Below are 20,174 nucleotides of genomic sequence, written 5' to 3'. Positions count from 1 at the left end.
TAATACTATAGCAACAACACTTGCACTGCGATACTGTTTGTTGCCAAGTGTAAGAGAGGGCCGAAAATGCCTTTCATGGTATCAAACTTTTCTTCTTAGCTAAATAGTTTGTGTTTGATGAATAAACTAACCTTGTAAGTGTGCTACCATAGGTCTTAAAGAAATGTTCTGACCAACCATGGGTACCAGGTTAGAGAAGAAATATTTTGGAAATACTAGCAGTTATGGGAGGAAGGGTAAGACTAACAAAAAGAATGGAGGGCATTTGTGCCTGTGCATATGTATCGAAAAGACACAAAGCAACAGAACACGCGGTGTGTTAATGCAAGGATAACTGCACTGCAGAGCATACAGCGTCCTGTTGCCCGTTGCGCATACGCATTAATAGAGAGATGTCAGAGTGCAGCGGCTGCCACCACTGGAGGCGCCCCCTGGTGGGGATTTGATGCATTGTTTAAGGGCACCTCGGCAGTGCTCGAAAAACCAGACCAACCTCAGTATTTTGTTCCGCATCGGAACTTGAACCGGCGACCCTCCGGTTCCCAACCCAAGAGCTACTGCCGCCCTTTATGCGAACGCTCTTGGGCAGTAATTTGAGCTGGACCAGTCAGGCACTAAATAACTTCTTCATAATATCATCCATGTAACTGTTTCTAAAGAAAATATGATTAATACAAGCTACCATTAAAATGATGAAACTGCCTCCTTTCTATGCAAAAAAGCACAATTGGAAAAAAAATAATATCGGGTAATAGATTGTGGACAGCAAAGGATGGAGCTATTTGTGGTTGCAATTCGTTCTTAGTGGGTGTAGCGCAGATTCACTAGTGTCTCCTCTTCATAGTAAATCAGATTTTACTAGATCGTCGTCTTGAGACATTCAAGAAGTTTCTTATAGACGTTTTAGTTTTTAACAGGGCTATAGGATAAAAGACTCCTTTATTCATCAAAACAGACAATTCAAGAGTGCTCTTTCTAACTCAACACGAGACATGTACTCAGTAAATCCATGCTATGTGCTTCACTGTGTGCGTCTAGTGTGGTAACTAGTCATGTGACCAATCCTGACGGGCCAATCAAACAAAGTCTCGTCTATAAAAAGGAGACAACATATAAAGTTCTTTCAAGAAACCACATCAACTTCAACAATGACACCCGCTAAGTTAGCTCTGTATGTGACGTGCGTGCTCATGGGGAGGATGGGTAAGTTAAATTGTTTTCAAGTGTTATATCATTGTCTTTGTCTTTGATGGGTTCTACAATGTGTTTGTGTCTTCACATATGCTCTCAGGAAAGGTGTAAAGTTATTCATTTGCTTTGGCACTGTTTTCTCCTCAGCAGACGTGTTAACCCTGGAGTCGTCCTCGTCTTCACGTTTCCTATCGGTCAGTGTCGGTGAACACGTGACTTTGGAGTGCGTCCATGAAGACAGTTTGGCGTTAATGTTTTTTTGGTATAAACAAAGTCTGGGGCAGAAACCAGAGCTGGTGTCTAAATTCTATAAGCATGACAAAAGTGGCTCCCTGATTGGTGCATTTAAGAATGATCCACGCATTGAACTGGAAATCAGCTCTGGGAAATATAACGTTAGGATCTCAGGTGTGCACATTTCAGACTCGGCTACTTACCACTGCATGAGTGGCTTTTCCTATGTGTATGAATTTATTAAGAGCATCACTGTCCACGTAAAGACTTCAGGTTTGAATGTCCGACCAGTCATCCATCAGTCAGCATCTGAGACCATCCAGCCTGGAGGCTCTGTGACTCTGAACTGTACAGTCCACTATGGGAGCTGTGAAGAAGAACACAGTGTTTACTGGTTTAGAAACTCTGAAAAAACAAATTCAGGACTCCTTTTGACCCATGGAGGCAGAAACGAGCAGTGTGAGATGAACCCCGACGCAACAAACACCTGCGTTTACAACTTGCCAATGAAGAAGCTGAATCTTTCTCTTGCTGGGACATACTACTGCGCTGTTGCATCATGTGGACAAATCGTGTTTGGAAACGGGACCACGGTGGACATCGGTAAGGAACTTTCATACAAAGACTTGTTATGTTACGTTATATATTTCATGAAAGAAAGTGAGAAATGTTTGAAATCTCCTGATGTTAATCTGCAGATGGTGAAGACAATCTCCTCTTGGTGTATGTATTGAGTTCAGCTTTGGCTCTTACTACCATCCTTGCTTTTTTACTGGCTTACAAAGCATTTACAACATACAAGGCGACCAGCCTCAGATGCACAGGTAGGTCACACTGACATTGTTTAAATCTGTTTCTGTGTTCAGGGACAAAACACTGAGACAAACCATTTTCTCAACCAACATACGACTGACAAAAAAAAACAAAAAAAAAACCAGATCGCTGTCCCAGTGTTTGATTTTAAACCATTTTGCATCAGTGGAGAATGTGAAATATAAAGGAAGAGAGTGTTTCACATATACAAACAAAACAACTGTAACGTTAAGCCATTTACAGAAACTTCATTTTGCTTTTAGTACGCCTTTTTTACGAGCTTAGCTGCCAGATGAATGCGGGAACGACTACGACTCACTCCTCAGTCTTAACTTTTAAACAGATGGTATGGTTTAACGACAGTATCATGGTCCAGTCTTGTAAAGGTCGCATGTAAACAGAAGAATAAACAGAAACATGTTTAATTTCCTGTGATAATGAGTACAGTTCAACGTTTTATTTTTGAGTAATCTGAAGAAATCTATTTTGTCATCTCTGGATATTAATGATGGTTTTTCAGTGATAACAACTTACCATGTTACATGTAAAGCACTCTGTTGACATTCAGTCAAAATGAAATGAAAATGATCAGTCCAACATAAGTGAGCAAGGCTGGTTTTAATAACTTTTCTTTCTTTTTTTTATTTATCCAGGCCCTGAAGCAAGAACCTCAGCTGAATCGGATCCCATAGAGGTGTGTGTTTTCTCTCGATGGAAACCAGTATACCTCTGTTTAGGCCTGTTCTGCTATTTGACCAGCTCTTCATTTACATTCAGTACAACCTCTCTTAATTAATCTCTCAAGCTTAATCTCTAAACTTTACATATGTGGTTTTTGTCTATATAACCTATTAAACAATATAAAGCAGTGATACTATTTAATATTATTACCAGGGTGAACAGGAGAACCTCCATTATGCTGCCCTAAGGAGGATCAAGACCAACAGATCAACAAGAGTGAGGGACGACATCTTAAATGAATGTGTTTATTCCAGTGTCAGGCAGTAAAACTATCGACTGTACAAAAGATGGACGTAGTCTCAGTGATGTCCCCCTTTGGTTTCTGAAGAATCGTCAAACAATGTCGTTCCCCAAATTAGAAATGCGGCCTGCATCTTTCTTTAAAGCAGTTTAGAAAAGAGCGAAGAGGTGGAACTGACAGGGGCCTCAACCCTCCTGGCAAATAAGTCCAGTGTGTCCACCTGTCCTGGATACTTGTTGATCCAGTAGATGTCGTCCTCGATCACCAGCATAAAAACAAAACAAACCGCTGTTTGGCGACACTTACCTCAAAGTGAAGCCTCCCTTCTCCTCTCGCTAAACACACCACCAACCCCACTCTCCTCGCCTTCACACGAAGAAGAACATAACTCAGCGCCATCATGCCCAGTCAGTGCTCAAAATGTCCTTCGCTCGAGCTGCAGTTTCCTTCGATCTGCATTGTTTTGTTAGCAGGCTAATGTTAGCATGCTTCAGTTGGTCTGTAGCTTCACATTGTAAATTGATACAGAGTGATGTGATCTAAAAACGCTTGACATTCAGTTAAGCAATGAGTATGTTATTCTTCTCATCTCCTAGTCCTTGACTTAAACAGCATTTATACGCAAGGCCGTCCCGTCCATGTAAATGTGGTGTAAACACGGCTCAGACAACCACACAGCCAGTGTTCTGTCTCATCGTAGACAGTCAGGACTCAGAGAGACATTTACACAGGATTTCTGTTGTATTTACAGTATGTGTAAAATGTCTTTAAAGGCTCCATATTCTTCTTTTTCTCTGGGTCTATATGCTCTTTAGTGTGTTTTCCAGGTGTCTTGTTCGTCTTTAAGCACATCTGTTTGCATTTACATCTATCTGGCTTTTAAACACAGCTTCAAGTCGATACTTGAGGAACTGCCGTTGGTAAGCGGAGGCGGACACTTCAGTAAAGACTGGGCTGTGTAAATGTGACAAAGTAAACTTGAGCTACAAGACTCACTCTGCACAGATCAAATAAAATGTTTTCTTCCTCTATAGTTAAGCCGCGCTTCATTCATGTGATCGAGGTGCTATATTTCCACTCTCACGACTCACCCGTCTTCAACAATGCACAAACACGTGACCTTACAAACTGATGCCTGTGGTCTTTGTGGTCTCTGGTCGTTGAACAGGCAAATAAATAAGTAGAAAGATCAGAATGTGCTTCTAAATGCACAAACACCTCTGTCTTCTACCATCAAAATCTATCTATCCATCCATCCATCTATATACAATCAGTATGTCATTAAAACCACACTGTGTTTTATTCAGACATGACACCAGTGTGGTGGCGTGCTCAGAGACATCATGGTGACAAGAGCTGCTGCATATCTGGTGATGTGAGGATTTTACACCACAAACAAACACAAAGGACTGTTTTTTTTTTTTTTTTCTTTCTCGAGCTCCTATGTGGTCAGACGTCAAGTTCAGTTCTCAGTAAACTTTGGTCAAACACTTTCCACTCATCTGCTTGTGTGTTCTGTTCAATATTCGGACGTTTTTCCACACCCAGAAGTTGTTCACCTAAGTTTTCATCTATGTATTGATCTTGTCCTTTGTGAGTCAGCTCTATGAGCCGTTGTTGTGAAGTGCTGCCTTGTCGTAGTTTGTGCGTTTCAGTCAGACAACTCACGTTTGTATCATTTAAAATATTCACTGCAGCAGAACATCATTTTTTTCAGAAACAAATCCTCAGTTTTGATTGAATGCAGATGCAGATAGTAGGCTCTGACCCCCCCGCAGTCAGAGCCTATAGGTCACAGGTGTCAAACTCCAGTCCTGGAGGGCAGGCTTCCTCAGACTGTTAGACGTCTTCCTGCTCTAACACACCTGCTTTAAAACAATGTGTTGTCATCAAGCTCTGCAGAAGCCTGATAACGAGTCACTCATTGGATTCAGCTGCGTCCAAGCAGGGAGACGTCTAACAGTCTGAGGAGCCCGGCCCTCCAGGACTGGAGTTTGACACCCCTGCTATAGGTGGATGCCGGGGTGGTGGGTGGGGCTGAGCGAGAGTAGACTGTACTGGTGTAGCTCAAAGCTTGCAATGAAAGAGCAGAGGGAGAGGGAGGACTTGTCAGGTGATTGTTGGGAATGAGGCATGTCAAGTGTTTCGTCAGAACAGCTCGAGTTGACTGCCTTAACTAGCACGCAAACGTCACCTCCTGTTGTGGCAAGGGGCTAATCGTTACAGATTTCAGGGGACATAAATCTCATTGGACAATTGTTCTCTATCTAATAATGCTGGCAGCACAGTCCCTATGCTGCCTGTAAGCCACAGAGCTTTCTTTTGTGAAAGACAACAGAATAAAGATAAATGCATAAGGGATATTTTCTGCACAGTGCTCAGCCACATGCACACCATGCAATGACTAATACTGTATCATTGTGTGCAGCGGGCGACCAATCAGGAAGCGGTGAACAAAAAATCCTGGTCACTATCTCCTCCTCCATCTTTTTATGTCTTAGGACAGCTTTAACTCAGCTGTATGAGCTGTGAACTCTGTTTTAAAGCTGTATTTTGTGTTTGTTTTTACCTATTTAAAGTCATTCACTTGTAAGTGCAGAGGACTAATGGGTCTGTGCTGAGTTTTTTTCTTTTTTTATGAACAGTCGAAACAAACAACAGCATCGAAGACAACAAAACCACATAGACATCCTGTCAGAGGGGGAGAGAAGGGGGCGTAAAAACCACATGGGCTGAACTTGACGAGAACAAGCTTGACCAGGGAGGAGCAAGTTTCTTTTTTTCTATTTGGCTGTAGAATTTGAAAACACATGTAGTGTCTTTTCCTGTAGACGTGCGTATCTATATTATGTTATTATCTTGTGTAATCACAAGAAATCACTCAACAAACTGTCTGTCTTAATAAATGTCACATTAAAGTGCAGAGTGTGTACGGTACATCACACAGTTAGCATAATCCACGAAGGCTAAGAAATGCAATCTGCACCTACTGTATGTGCAGATCAAAAGCTGAGAGATGTGAGAACAAAATCACCAACAGAGATGACAGCAGCTCGTCCTGCAGAGTCCCCAATTCTACCTCAATGACAACACACACTAAATAAAGTGTTGTGTTTTTTATTGGATTCAAGCTTCGGCTACTTCTCACCCTAGCCTCATTTCACACTACACACACCTTGTGTTGAAAATTAGGTTTTTTTCTGTGACAGTAGAAATGTTTTTATTTATTTTTTTTTACAGGACTTGTTAATCAAACATCAGGGATGGGGAACTCTGGGTGCTGAGCTATTCTTACAGTTTGCCAGGGATCTGACAACAAGACAGATTTCTTTTATCAATGTCCAACAAACACAAATGCACCTCAGATAACATGATGTTGGTGAAAGACACAGGACTCATCTCTTAAAGGATCCTTCTTTAGGTCTCTATATAAGTTATTAGTTTGTAATGATGATCTAATTTCAGCAGCAGGTTGACTACTGACTCCTACTGGACATTAGCTGAACTGCATGCAACAAGCTGAAGGGAAAGGCCCTGTTTATGATATACAAGGATTAAGCCAGCAAGTGTACTGATGAGGAGGTGTTAACTCTGTACAGAGAAACACTGAGCCTGTGAAAACAGCCAATGTGACCGCGACTTTAGCGAGAGAACAGGTGTTACCGGGGGGGGACCAGTATGAGTTGAAGTTCTGTTCTTTAAGAAAAAGAAATTTTCCTTCTTATCACAGTCATGATGTGGAAACACAGCCTCTCAGTGCTGTTCTTTGCCTGTCTTGATTTAAAATCCAGAGTCTGCCTCGTCTGCGGGCGAGACAAGGAATCCCCCCATCTGCTGGAAGAGACAGATATTATGCAACATTTTCCAGATGCAAAATAAAGAAATAAAAATAAACATTTTAAAATCTCTAACATGCTTCAATACATGTCATTCAATTTCTCAATTTTCAAAGTATTATTAAAATAACGCTCAGCATCATAGTCTACCTACGTTACACACAAGTAGCAGCAGCTGTTATACTAACGCTGCATCATTCAAAGTAGCTAACACAATGACAATGAAATGACTTTCAAATTTCATTTGTAAACCAATCGCTTCTAAAAAGAGCACTGAGCCGGATCAGTTTCTTCATGAAAACATCCCGACTCCCACCACCACTTCTTCGCCTGCTTCTTCATCACTTAGTAATGCCTCAAGGATTACTGACTAAGAAAGCAGGAGAAGCCCAGAGGAGCTCTCTGCTGACCATGGGATTGGATAAGTTGTACATCTCTGTGTGCTACAGCCTTTTGGACTTGTTTCACAATGTTTAGCTATTCTCTCATCTGTAAAACAGAATCTGCTCAATGAAAGTCGGACACACATCTCATACATAAAGCCTTCTATAAGTACGCAAAATGACATGTTTACTTAATTGCTTGTATTCAATCTGAATCAATAAAATAATTTTCTGTACACACTATCATTTCTTCACCCCAACGAAATGCATCTTCCCACAGATCTGAATGAGGTCAATACATGTAACTTGTTTTAAATCAAGGTGTAAGCAAACCACATTCCTGAGCTACCTTATCTATCCAAAATGCTCTCATCTCATTAACATAAGACTTTGAGCCTTAAATTGAGTGCTCTTGTTGCTTCAAATTAACTACTGAGTCGAGGGTGCAATCTTGCACCCTGCTGCCTCCAGTGATGAGTCCACTTTAGACTTAAACACAAAATGAATTTATTACATGTAACATGGTAAACATGTTATTTTAAGCAAATCTAGCCAAAAGTTTGCTTTAGAATTCCAGAAATGTCCACGATCTGCTACAGACACTGAAGGTAAAACGCACAAAATCAAAGAAACAAAAAATTAAACCACACAACTTCCCACTTCCCTTTATGCAAGAAGTGACATAAAAAAGCTGCTCATCTGGGTCAGTATACATTTTTTCAGACGAAAGAGAAGACTGTCTTTATGACCCAAATAACAAAACCACCTTCATAGTCTTCACAGCAGAGAGTGAAGGATGTTCACGTTTTATCTGCTCTTTCTTGTTCTCCACGCAGCATGTATGTCGAGGCATTTTACGTTTACTTCAACTTTCTACATCTGCAAATATTTACATGAAATGCTCTTTAATGAACCTCTATGTCTTTCAGATGGAGCTCTGCTGTACGCTGAGCCCGGACAACGTGTGACTTTACCGTGCGCTGTCCCCTCTGGTGCAAACTACCTGTCTTGGTACAAGCAGGTGGCAGGGGAGAAACCTCAAATGATGTCCTCCTTCTACAAACACCTGCCTGGTGTTGTCAGTTTCTTCAAGCAGTTTAAAGATGAGAATCGGTTTTCAGCTCAGACCGGAGAAGGGTTCTACCATTTCATCATCTCTAACGTGCAGGAGTCTGATTCGGCTATGTACTACTGTGGACAAACCAGCATATCAACCATTGAATTTCATGAGGGAATATTTTTGGTTTTAAAAGGTATCTGGATGATTTACAATGCTAAGCTGCACATTTCCCTTTCATTGTCCTTTTAAACATCTTTCGAACACGTCTGATTTTAGATTCCAGTGCCCTCCCTTTTATCCTGCAGCCGGCGTCTGAACCTGTGAAGCAAGGAAGCTCTGTGACTCTGAGCTGCACCATCCACACTGGGACCTGTGATGGAGAACACAGTGTTTACTGGTTTAAAAACTCGGAGGAATCACCCCCAGGACTCCTTTACACCAGTGGAGGAAGGAATGATCAGTGTGAGAGCAAACATATCTCACAATCACTCACTTGTGTCTACAATTTGCCGATGACCAGTCTGAATCTTTCTCATGCTGGGACCTACTACTGCGCTGTTGTCACATGTGGACGCATTCTGTTTGGCAATGGCACCAAGCTGGAAATTGATAGTAAGTCGCTTTTCTAAAAAAAAAAAAAAAAAAAAGGGCTTGTTCCATTTCATAGCCGGTCCTAAATCTCTCTTTAAAACACATTTTCTGATTCTCAGCAGATGAGGGGAAATTTTTAATGGGAACTTTGACATTCATCACCATCCTGGCTGTTGTGATTGCTCTCTCAGTATGCATGATGAAAAAGAGAAACAGCTGCCGATCTTCAGGTAACTGGTTGAATTTTATAGCGTGTTAGCATCGAACATGAATGTTTCATAAAAAAAACACAACTCTATTTTTTTCACAACTAGATTCCCAAGCAACAGTTTCAGCTCCATCCACGACAAACGCAGAGGTGACTATAAGCGCTTCACTGTATCACTCTTTTTACACAACGAGATACTTCATTCAGTGGATATATGTCAATGACAACATGCTAACATAGATTGTCACATGTTGTCAGGGTTACCAAAACAAACTCAACCTCTACTATGCTGCTTTAAGCATCAACCTGACCAACAGATCAAGGACGCAGAGGGATCCGACCTGGAGTGAAGCTGTGTATGATTGTGTGAAGCATTAGAATTTGATTGATATTTATGTTAAGTATGTCTTCTGTGGTGAGACAGGATTTAATTTTTTAACAATGCTTTTTTTACTTTCTGTGGTCAGCCGCCAAAATTCAATAGGATTCATATTTTGTGTGTAGCAGAATATCTCTACAATGTTGCCTTGTTTCTAACATATTAACCATTTATTTAAAAGCCCAAGGATCTTCAGTACAAAAAGAATCATTTTAGTCCAGTTGGATGGTTTTTGTTCTTTGACTTTGAGTTTAATTGAAGGATGAGATTCAGGGAAGAGAGTCTCTTAGAGGAACGGTTGGCGGTTGATTCACAGCTCCTCCACTCTACATGCACAAAATGTCGTTGGGCAGGAAATCAATGTGATAAGTGGGGATTGGTACTTAATGTAACAGCGTCTGCCGTCAGTGTATGAACGTGGATGTGAATGGGTGAGTATAACTTGTGTTAAAGCCTTTTGAGCGGTTGGAAGATTACAATAGAGCCGAATATAGTCTTTTGTTTTTAGGATAATGTTCATGGTAATAATGGCCTTTTTTGTATTTATTTATTTTACATAATTATTGACCAAATAATAAATGGTTGAGAGAAAAAAAGTGTGTGTGTTTAATCTGTACGTAAGCGCAGCACCATGTTTATCAAAGAAAGTAGCTGACCTCACTCGGTTCATTAAGGGAGTGATTGGTAGAAATGATGTGTGATTTTATCCACTTAAACACGCTGACGTTTTTCTGTTGCACAAAATTAACGCTTCGGGGAAGATGATGCAAGCAGGACTTTTCATGTCACTTGCATCATCATCAAAACTATTGTCAGAAGAAATTAATGTTTTACAACCTTTGAGGACATTTTCATTTAAACAAATGGAATTCTGTCTGTCATACACTTGTTAATAGAGCAGAAGGTATAAGATACTCTTTCATGCATTTCACTACTGTGTGGACAACAAAACAATCTAACAGGTACATAACTGTAAGAACATCTTGAATCAAAAATGAGTCAATGGGTGAAGCCTGAGTGACATTGCCCTTCTGTTACTGAAGGGGGCTTTGGAGTCCCATCGATGGCGGTTGCCATGCTCTCTGAAAATGATTTTCAATCAACCTAACGACAGGCTGAGAGCTGGAGCTGAGGCGGGTTTTAAGCCTCTTGACAAACTGCAACACCACGCCCACCTGTCAATCAGATCAGCCAGGCGCCTTATTGTGAATAACTGTTATCCTTCACAAAAGTCTCAAGCAACCAATCGATGAACTGCAGAATTTTGCACTTTCGAATCAGCTTTAGTTATCAACTCTGGAGGTTGCAGCTTGACCAAAACCCATACGCCTTATTTAGAATTTGCTAACCACAACATCAGAAAGCATTGGTCGCTTTTTATCTAACAAGCTGTCGGCGGTTTCACCCAGAGAAAAACACCAATGTATGATGTTCTGCATGATACAATAAGGAGGGAGCCACACTCTGTAACTACGAGATGAATGTTCTTCAGAAAGTAAGATTTACTTCAACATGCATCAAGTCAGGGTGGAAACTACAAAATAATCAGATAATCCCACCTTTCAAAAATCCCAAACAAGTTAAGATTTTTTGATGGTTTGAAAGATTATCTTGTCACATGCACCTTGACAATGCAAGACCTGTAAATTGTGTCATCTGAAAGGAAAAGTTGCATATCTTGTGTCCTGTCTTTCAAAGACCTGCGTAGGTTTTGTTCAGTGGCTCATTTCAGAGAAGAACTAAAGACATCCTGTCTGAAACCACAAAGACAAAGAAACGGAGGGGCCTTATATGTCTTTACTCTCTCTCTTTAATCTCTGCAAGACAGTAAAAAGGTACAGAAACCAGGCCAGCCTCACTGCCTTACACCCGAGTACACAGATTCATTTACGTCATAGTCCCTTTGTCTTCTTGATCCATTGGCCCTATGAACACTCAAGGCAGCATAGTGCAGGTTGTCTGGGTCTTGATGTAACTAAAAACACAAAAAAAGAAACGTCTTTATGATGAGATGTACAGCATAAAAGTAACATGTTTTGTTTGATTATTTAATCATAGAGGATATTTACCATTGTAGCTGGGCTAGAGTCTTCTGTTGTGAAAGACAAAATGAAAGTCCTTTTATTCTGCAATAGCAATATGCAACCCAAACATGATGTGAGCTGATTGCATTAGCATTAGTTACCTGTACATGTGCAGATTCTGCTATTCATCTTGTACAAAAAGAAGGCCAACAAAGCAACAAGGATGGTGGTGAATGCCAAAGCTGTGCTCAAGATGTACACCAAGACAGGAGGGTCACCTGAAAACAGAGAGACACACAAGAAGACATTTACAGAGTGTGTAAGTGTGTCCATTAAAGCTCCTGTGAAGAGTTTGAAGCTGGTTAAAAAATACTGAACTCATTATCTATACCTCGACAGTATTTGACCTAAAAAAGCAAGATAGAGTAAAATTGACATAATTAATGTGTAAGGGATTCTACATGCAAAATGCCTTTTTAATGTTACTTTGGCATTGGTTCCTCGTAAGAGATAAGGAACAAAATCAGTGGTGAACGTTTTACTTTCATTCACCAAAACTTTTATGATAATGCAAATAACATATGTGACCAACCATCATCGTTGTCTACTTCTGACGTCCCTTTTACTTTAATCGTTGGCTTCAAACCTCATGGCTTTGTTTGCTCTAAGAACGTCAACATTGGATTTGCAAATTTTTACTAAAATCACAACACAACTTGTAGATAGTTTCAGACATCTTTTGGTAAAAAAAAATTCAATTGATAATAATTTTGTTAGCAATGGCTCACTTCTGGGTCCTGTGGGGGCATTTTATTTTAGAAAATGTTAATGTGTCTGTGCGACACAATGGGTAGATAAAGGACATATGCAGATGCTTTATCCCGAGTTAAATGACCGGAAAAAACAATTGATAAACTGTAAGATATCGGCAACCAAATCTACTGTATACTTTCTCATGTAAGTTGGTAAACTACAAAATACACTTTTTCTGTGTTCTGGGAAACATCTTACAGGCTTAGGTGTGTTAAAGAGAGAGTTAGAAAATAGAAATTGAAAGAGAAACATACCCTTTAAGTCCAGCTTGGTCCCGTTTCCAAACAGAATGTGTCCACATGAAGCGACTGCACAGTAGTAGGTTCCAGCATGAGAAAGATTTAGGTTGGTTATTGGTAAATTGTAGACACAACTGTGTGTTTGTGGAGCGTGGCTCCTCACACACTGATCATTCCTGCCTCCATGAGTGTAAATGAGTCCTGGATGAGATTCTTCAGAGGTTTTGAACCAGTAAACACTGTGTTGTTGGTCACAGCTCCCAGGGTAGACTGAACAGGTCAGAGTCATGTTATCTCCTGGCTGGTTGGTGGTCTCAGACACTGACTGACGGACAGTGGTTTGGATATCTAAAGCGTCTGCACTGACAGTCGTACTCTGACAAAATTCAAGGTTATATAAATCACTCCCGATGCAGAAGTAAGTCGCTGAATCAGAAATTCCAAAATCCAAAATCTTCAGTTGATATTTGTGGTTTGTAGTATCCAAGGAGAAACGTGAGCTGTTCTTAAATTGGTCATGAAAGGTGACAAGATCATTATGCTTATAGAGTGTAGATATCAGCTGGGGTGTATGTCCCAAAGATTGCTTTAGCCAGTAAAACATCACTGCTGTTTTATCTTGACAGGTGCACGGCAAGATCACACTTCCTCCAACAATGACAGTTTGAAACTGTGAAAATGAACTTTTGGAAGTTGTTATCAGAGCTGAGGAGAAAAGAAAGACAAAAAAAAAGATATATCTTAAATGTATCCTTTTTTTAAAGACTTGTATTAAACTAAAAAAACTTTTTTTGTAAAGTAATGTAAAATAGTGAACTTACCCACATTCGCAATGAGAAGGCATGTATAATACCAAGCTAAGGTTGGAGGTGCCATCGTGCTGTGATGAATGACTGAAATCTCTGCCTCTTCACTCTTCACAGAGAAGACTTTGAATTTGATTGGCCAATCAGGTTGACTGTCTTTTTTTGGAAACACTGTAAACATGTTCCGTATGCCCTGAATGACAATGATGGTGCTTGACAACAACACAAATAAAGACAATATGAGACCTCCTGAACATGATCTGAAGTTTAATATCCTCACCATGAAATAACTGTTTCTACTAAACATTGTTTGGTCACGACTTGCCACACAGGTGTAGGCGTATAGCAGTTATAGAAATCACTTCCTACACTATATTCATTCAGACATTTAAACCTCTGTTTGAAACACTTTAAATGTTTGCTTGCTGCACAGTTAAATGGCTTTCTTTTAAACAAAGAATGCAGCACTGCAGTTCTGAGACAAAACTCTTTATCAACAAACAAAAGGCTTCATGGTCGTGCTAAACTGGAAATAGACAGTTGATAGATCTACCATATACACGGTCGAGTGGGCAGGATTTAACGTTTACGATGTTATTCCAATACTTGAGTCACGATACAACAGTTTTTGCGATTTGTAACATTGCGATTTGCTGAGAATTGTGTTAAAATATATTATGATTAGGCTTTTTCACATGCTTATTTGTCCACTCTACCCAATGAGAGTCAAGCCCACAGACGGACACTGAGATCAAAGTCAAATACTGTAAAGCGCTTCATGCACCTCACAATCTGAACTGTTATTATGTCAGTCTGACTGGACTTTACTGAACACAAACATGGACGGACGACTGAACAACTGCAGGACTTTTAAACAACACACTTTGGTGTTTTTACATTAAGTACTGTCTACTGCTTTCAGGAGTGCGTATGGAATTGATTAAAGTCTGCACAGTAGGGAACAACTGGTGTAGCCAGGGTATTGATGCTCCAGATCCCTAAGGTGTGCATTTGTCAGTGGAGCTGTCAGTCATGGTGTATTATCTCTCTTAAATGCATCACATAATTGCATTTAATGTTCCCAAATACTTTGCAGTATTTTACACTGCTGCCCTTTTACAAATGTCATTGTGTTTGTTCTTGGCTTCTGTCGGAGCTGCTGCAGGCTGTGGCTTGGAGGCCACACACTCTTCTCTCTGACTTTCAGACGGGGCTGAAGTTTCTGCCTGCAGAGCCTTTGTCACAGCAGTTCACAGCTTTTTTTTAAATCTCAGGAGTCATAACAACAGTTGAACACTGAAAGATCGCACATTAGAAGGCGACACCCCTCAGACTCTCCTCCCCTTGAAAGAAGATTAAAATAGACCAGAGGGGATTTTTGCTCTATGCACACAATGCTGTATAGGAAAGTGATGTTTGATGTTTTCACATCCCTTTTGATGCTTCAAATTGAATTGGGGTTAATTACTACTACTACTACTACTACTACTACTACTACCACCACTACTACTACTACAGGATAATAACTTTTTATTTCCTTTCGCCTTCTACTGTTCAAACCTCACCATGCCACATGAAAGGAGCAGTGAGCGTGTTGCTACGTCAGATCTCTAAATGTCTATCAGATAGTCGTTGATTGACTATCTCAATGATTTGTGTGGGACTAATAGCTTCATGCAATAAAGAACAAAAGAAAGACACAGGAATATTCTAAATATGGCACTGATTTAGTAGATCATATTGTGAAATGTTCAAGGCAGAAATTGGAAACTTCATGAAAATAAAAATTGCACTTTGAAGAATACATTTTTCAGTGTCTTAGAAGTATTAATGACTGATCATTTAATCCAATGTGGGACAGTTATCAGAGGTTAAATACACATGGCTGTTAAAAGAACAAACACTACAAGTGAAAAAGGTAAAGATTTTTCTTTTTTTAATGGCCTTTTTTAACATTGAGATTTCTTAGTTGCTGCTCAGCTGGACATATTTTCATAGTCAGACTGCAGGTCTTTGCTACGCATTAAATAAAGGAAACATTTTTTATAGTTAAACCTTTTATCCCTCATCTGTTCAGTGTTAGTCATGACAAGCAAGTATAATATATCAATTGTGAACCAAAATAATCCACTGTAACAGGCCGTATTGTTGGCATTACCTCAAATCCAGAATTCAACAAGAAATTTCAAGAAATGTCGTGTATACTCGTGGAACATCTAACAATCATGCGTGTTCAAAAGGGATGAAGGAAGAAGGTCATGGGTATTTGGTACTCTTGAGCTAATTATATGACTATATAGTGTGTTCGTGTATTCACTTCTTTGCAGGTCTGTGTGTGACCTTGAACAATCAAAAGCCCTCAACTCAACAACAAAACACTTATGCCTCAGGCGTTGTGTTTTTTTTGTTAAATTATTTTTGTTGACATGTTTTTATAACAAGTCAATCAGAACCCATGGATATACACACCCACCCGCCTTTCTTTGTTAGCGACAGTACACACACCTGGAACCTTACAAAACTATCTCAACAAGGATGTAATGAAATAACCTCTCTAAAATAACACCTGATGGAGCCATTATTTGAGTCAAAGAGCAAAAACCATGGAAGTAACTTGCTGAGATTTTTTTTCACCAAAATTTGCTGAGCTGGATGCACACCATGACATGTAACTGGAGAAGCTTGTTCAGTAGGTTTATTGCAGGTCAAGTATTTACATGGATCATTATATGGGTGTGTAGTAATGTTTACAAAAGCAGTGAAAGAAAAGCCTCATCCAAAATCAAATACAAATGTATTGAAAAAAAAGAAAAAGCATTATTTAGCTTTTAATGATACACTTACACAGTCATGTTATTCAGAGACTGAAATATATCCTGTTCAGCTTTACTGCTTTGCATACAAATACACGCACTCACTCCAGCTGCCGTCTCTCTTCATTTTTGAACTGTTGACTTTGTTCTGCCTTTCTGCAGCATGTTGCATAATATCTTTGTCTTGGAAGCTCTGCACATGAAAAGCAGGACATTACTATATAGCTTTGTCAAATCAACACACTGAAGTTTAAACGTAGTTCTTAAAAACAGTAAAAACAATACCTGTGTGGGGGTTGTGATGGGAGTGGACGGTTCTGCACCAGCCTCTGAAAAAAGAAGAAGAAAAAAACAGATGAAATATATGCCTTGTAAAATTAACACACAACAGTAATACCAACACAATGTTACCTGTGCATTGATCACACTTTGTCTTTATGATAACAAACACAAGGACTGTAAGGATTACAACCAGGATGGCGTTGATTACTAAGAATCCAATATTTAAGTATTTTGTCATTGCAGTGTAATCTGCGAACACACAGAGGAGACACTCAGTTCCATTAATTTGTAAAGTAACACAACAGTTTAACTTTCTGTGTGATTTGTTTTAAAAAGTATAAATGTGATGAGTAAATAGAAAGTCACTTACTCCAAATGTCCAGCTTGGTCCCGTTTCCAAACAGAATGTGTCCACATGAAGCGACTGCACAGTCGTAGGTTCCAGCATGAGAAAGATTTAGGTTGGTTATTGGTAAATTGTAGACACAACTGTGTGTTTGTGGAGCGTGGCTCTTCACACACTGATCATTCCTGCCTCCATGAGTGTAAATGAGTCCTTGATGAGATTCTTCAGAGGTTTTGAACCAATAAACACTGTGTTGTTGGTCACAGCTCCCAGGGTAGACTGAACAGGTCAGAGTCATGTTATCTCCTGGCTGGTTGGTGGTCTCAGACACTGACAGTCGTACTCTGACAAAATTCAAGGTGATATAAATCGTGAGCTGTCCTTAAATTGGTTATGAAAGGTGACAAGATTATTATGCTTATAGAGTGTAGATATCAGCTGGGGTGTATGTCCCAAAGATTGCTTTAGCCAGTAAAACATCACTGCTGTTTTATCTTGACAGGTGCACGGCAAGATCACACTTTCTCCAACAATGACAGTTTGAAACTGTGAAAATGAACTTTTGGAAGTTGTTATCAGAGCTGAGGAGAGAAGAAAGACAAAAAGAAAAAGTCTTAAATGTATCCTTTCATTTTTAAACACTTGTAAGACATAATGCATCAAACATTTGTATGTTATAAAGTAACATGAAATAGTGAACAACTTACCCACATTAGCCATGAGAAGGCATGTGAAATAACAAGCAAAGGTTGGAGGTGCCATCATGCTGCAATTGCTGTGATAAATGACACATTTCTGCACCTTCTTCACTGTTCACAGAGAAGACTTTGAATTTGATTGGCCAATCAGATTGACTGTCTTTTTCTGGAAACAGTGAGCACATGTTCAGTACAGCGTGGAGGGTGACTCTGGTACTTGAGAACAAGAAAAAAACCACCTAGCTTCGAAGCATAACCTTTGGATCATATTCCCCGAATTGAAAGGTTGCTTCGCTAAAACCACATTATTAAGTATCCTGGCTGTTTCCAGCTCTTTAGCTTGAGTTCATGTGTGAACACAGCAGTAGTTCATCATGAAGGAGCGGCCTTTTCCACTCATCTGTTTCCTGAATATATCCAGTGATCTCCTTTAATAAGATGAGTTGTAATCTACTTTACATTGTGTGTAAAGGTGTTGGTGATAGTGATGAATAGAAAGTGTACGTAGTGCTTTAAACGCTTTGTCTTTGTTCTTATCTTCTGTTTTAGCTGCTGCAGGCTGTGGCTGGGAGGCCACAGGCCGTTCTTCCTGTGTTTAAGCTAGCACACCTTATAAACCACAGGCCTGAGAACAGAAGTCAAACACTGAGAGGCTTCAACCCTCAGCTCACACCAAGACGTGAAAAGACCAAATTAAACAAATATGTGGAGTGGTACATACGTGTAAGCAGAGGATGAACAAGCTCAAAAGAAACATGTTGTTCATTGATATGATACAAACATCATCCATTCGTATGCAGTGAATATTCCTGAATATTTCCAGCTGTCTCAATGATAAGTCTCAGTCATAAGTAGCAACATTAATTATTTCTTGATAATCCCCTGAATGGCTCAGCTCTCTGGTTTGGAACCACCACAGCTAATGTGGGCGTGACCTCTGATAATTCTTTGAAGGTACCTGCAAAAAGGAGGAACATTTACAGTCTCTCTACTTACTAATAAAAAACTTATGGGTCAGGCATTACCATCTTTAAAAGGGCTAGAAGTGCAAACTGCACCTTGACAATGAAATCTTATTAAGAAAGCATAGAGTCTCCACAAGTAGTATTGGGGGGGCGGAGCCTAAAATGATCAAGCTCTCAACAGCTATAAAAAAAACAAAAAAAACACCTCCTGTTGTGAAGACGCATTTGCAGCGTGTCTGACAAAATCTGTTTTATCAGAGACACAAATTTACTGAGTGAATAATATAACTTTGTACACTTTTGCTTCACTTCATATATATTCTTTAATTTATAAAACCAGTGTCCCCCCCCCCCCTTTTTTTTTTCGGACACTTTGCAATCAGGAACTCTGGTCATTAGATACGCAGGACAAAATCCACAGAGGAGCCTTTAGAGCCTGTTGCAGAAATGAATATACACCATGACCTTACGTCATTTGAGAAACTTGTTCAGAGGCTTTATTGCAGGGGAAGTATTTACACTGACACTTTGTTACTAAGTGAATGTCATGGTTTATCACACGCTCAGCTTTACTGTGTAACACCAAAGTACACACATTCACTCCAGGTGTTGTCTCTTCTTCCTTCTGATTTGTTGAATTGGTTCTCTCTTACAGCTCCATGTTGGGCAACACCTTCTCTCAGACTCTGCACAGGAGAAGAGTTAGGATGTAAAAACTGTATTTGACAGTAAAAGAAACCCATTGTGTCGTCTAAACTGTTCATCTAAAGTGAATACCTGAGTGGTGTTGGTGTATGGATTGACATGTTCTGAAAAACAGAAGCAAGAGGGGTAAAGTATAATCAGTGAACAAACAATATACATCAGAGGGCCAAATATAAGACAGCACTGATCCCCATTTTAATAGCAAATGTTACAAAGGAAACATTTTTTATAGTGGTTGTGCAAAAACAAATGGGATTGAATAAGGCAGGTGGTTGTTTTTAACACCTGTTCAAAATCCTAGTTTCTACATTTTGTAATTTATTAAATGTTACAAATTCTTCATTTTCCGCAGATTGAGGGTTTTTCTGCTGCGGGGCTAATGGGAGGGTGGAACACACACACACACACACACACACACACACACACACACACACACACACACACACACACACACACACACCACACACACACACACACACACACACACACACACACACACAGTTACTTTTGATGATGAAAAATGTGTCTTTCTTTCAGACCTAAACAGAAAATACCAATCAAAACTTACCTCCACATTGGCTGCAGATTTTCATGAAGATGATGATGAAGAAGACCAATAAAACAATCAGAACAACAACCAAAAAACTGAGATGATCTTGTTCCATGTTCTCTGCAAATACAGAAATAAAACAAAAACATTTAATGGGATTTATTTAACAGCTGCTTTAATCCAAAGATACTTACGATTGTTTAAAAAAATAAACAGTAAATCATAATTAGCAACCATAACTTATGATAAACCAACA

The 20,174-nt window shown here is 39.6% G+C and overlaps 1 long non-coding RNA gene across 1 annotated transcript; it reads right to left on the bottom strand.

Moving 5' to 3' along the window:
• Positions 1-19,180: 19,180 nt before the first annotated feature.
• LOC306841874 lies at positions 19,181-20,017 on the bottom strand. The gene is made up of 3 exons (XR_013781599.1): positions 19,937-20,017; positions 19,441-19,472; positions 19,181-19,349 (listed from the first exon to the last, which is right to left on the bottom strand). It is a non-coding gene; the product is annotated as an uncharacterized lncRNA (long non-coding RNA).
• Positions 20,018-20,174: the final 157 nt, after the last annotated feature.

This window comes from Symphodus melops (assembly GCF_947650265.1).
Source record: "Symphodus melops genome assembly, chromosome: 20".
Taxonomy (NCBI): Eukaryota; Metazoa; Chordata; class Actinopteri; order Labriformes; family Labridae; genus Symphodus; species Symphodus melops.
The sequence above is the reverse complement of the archived record's forward strand: the minus strand, read 5'-3'. Positions and strand labels throughout refer to the sequence as shown.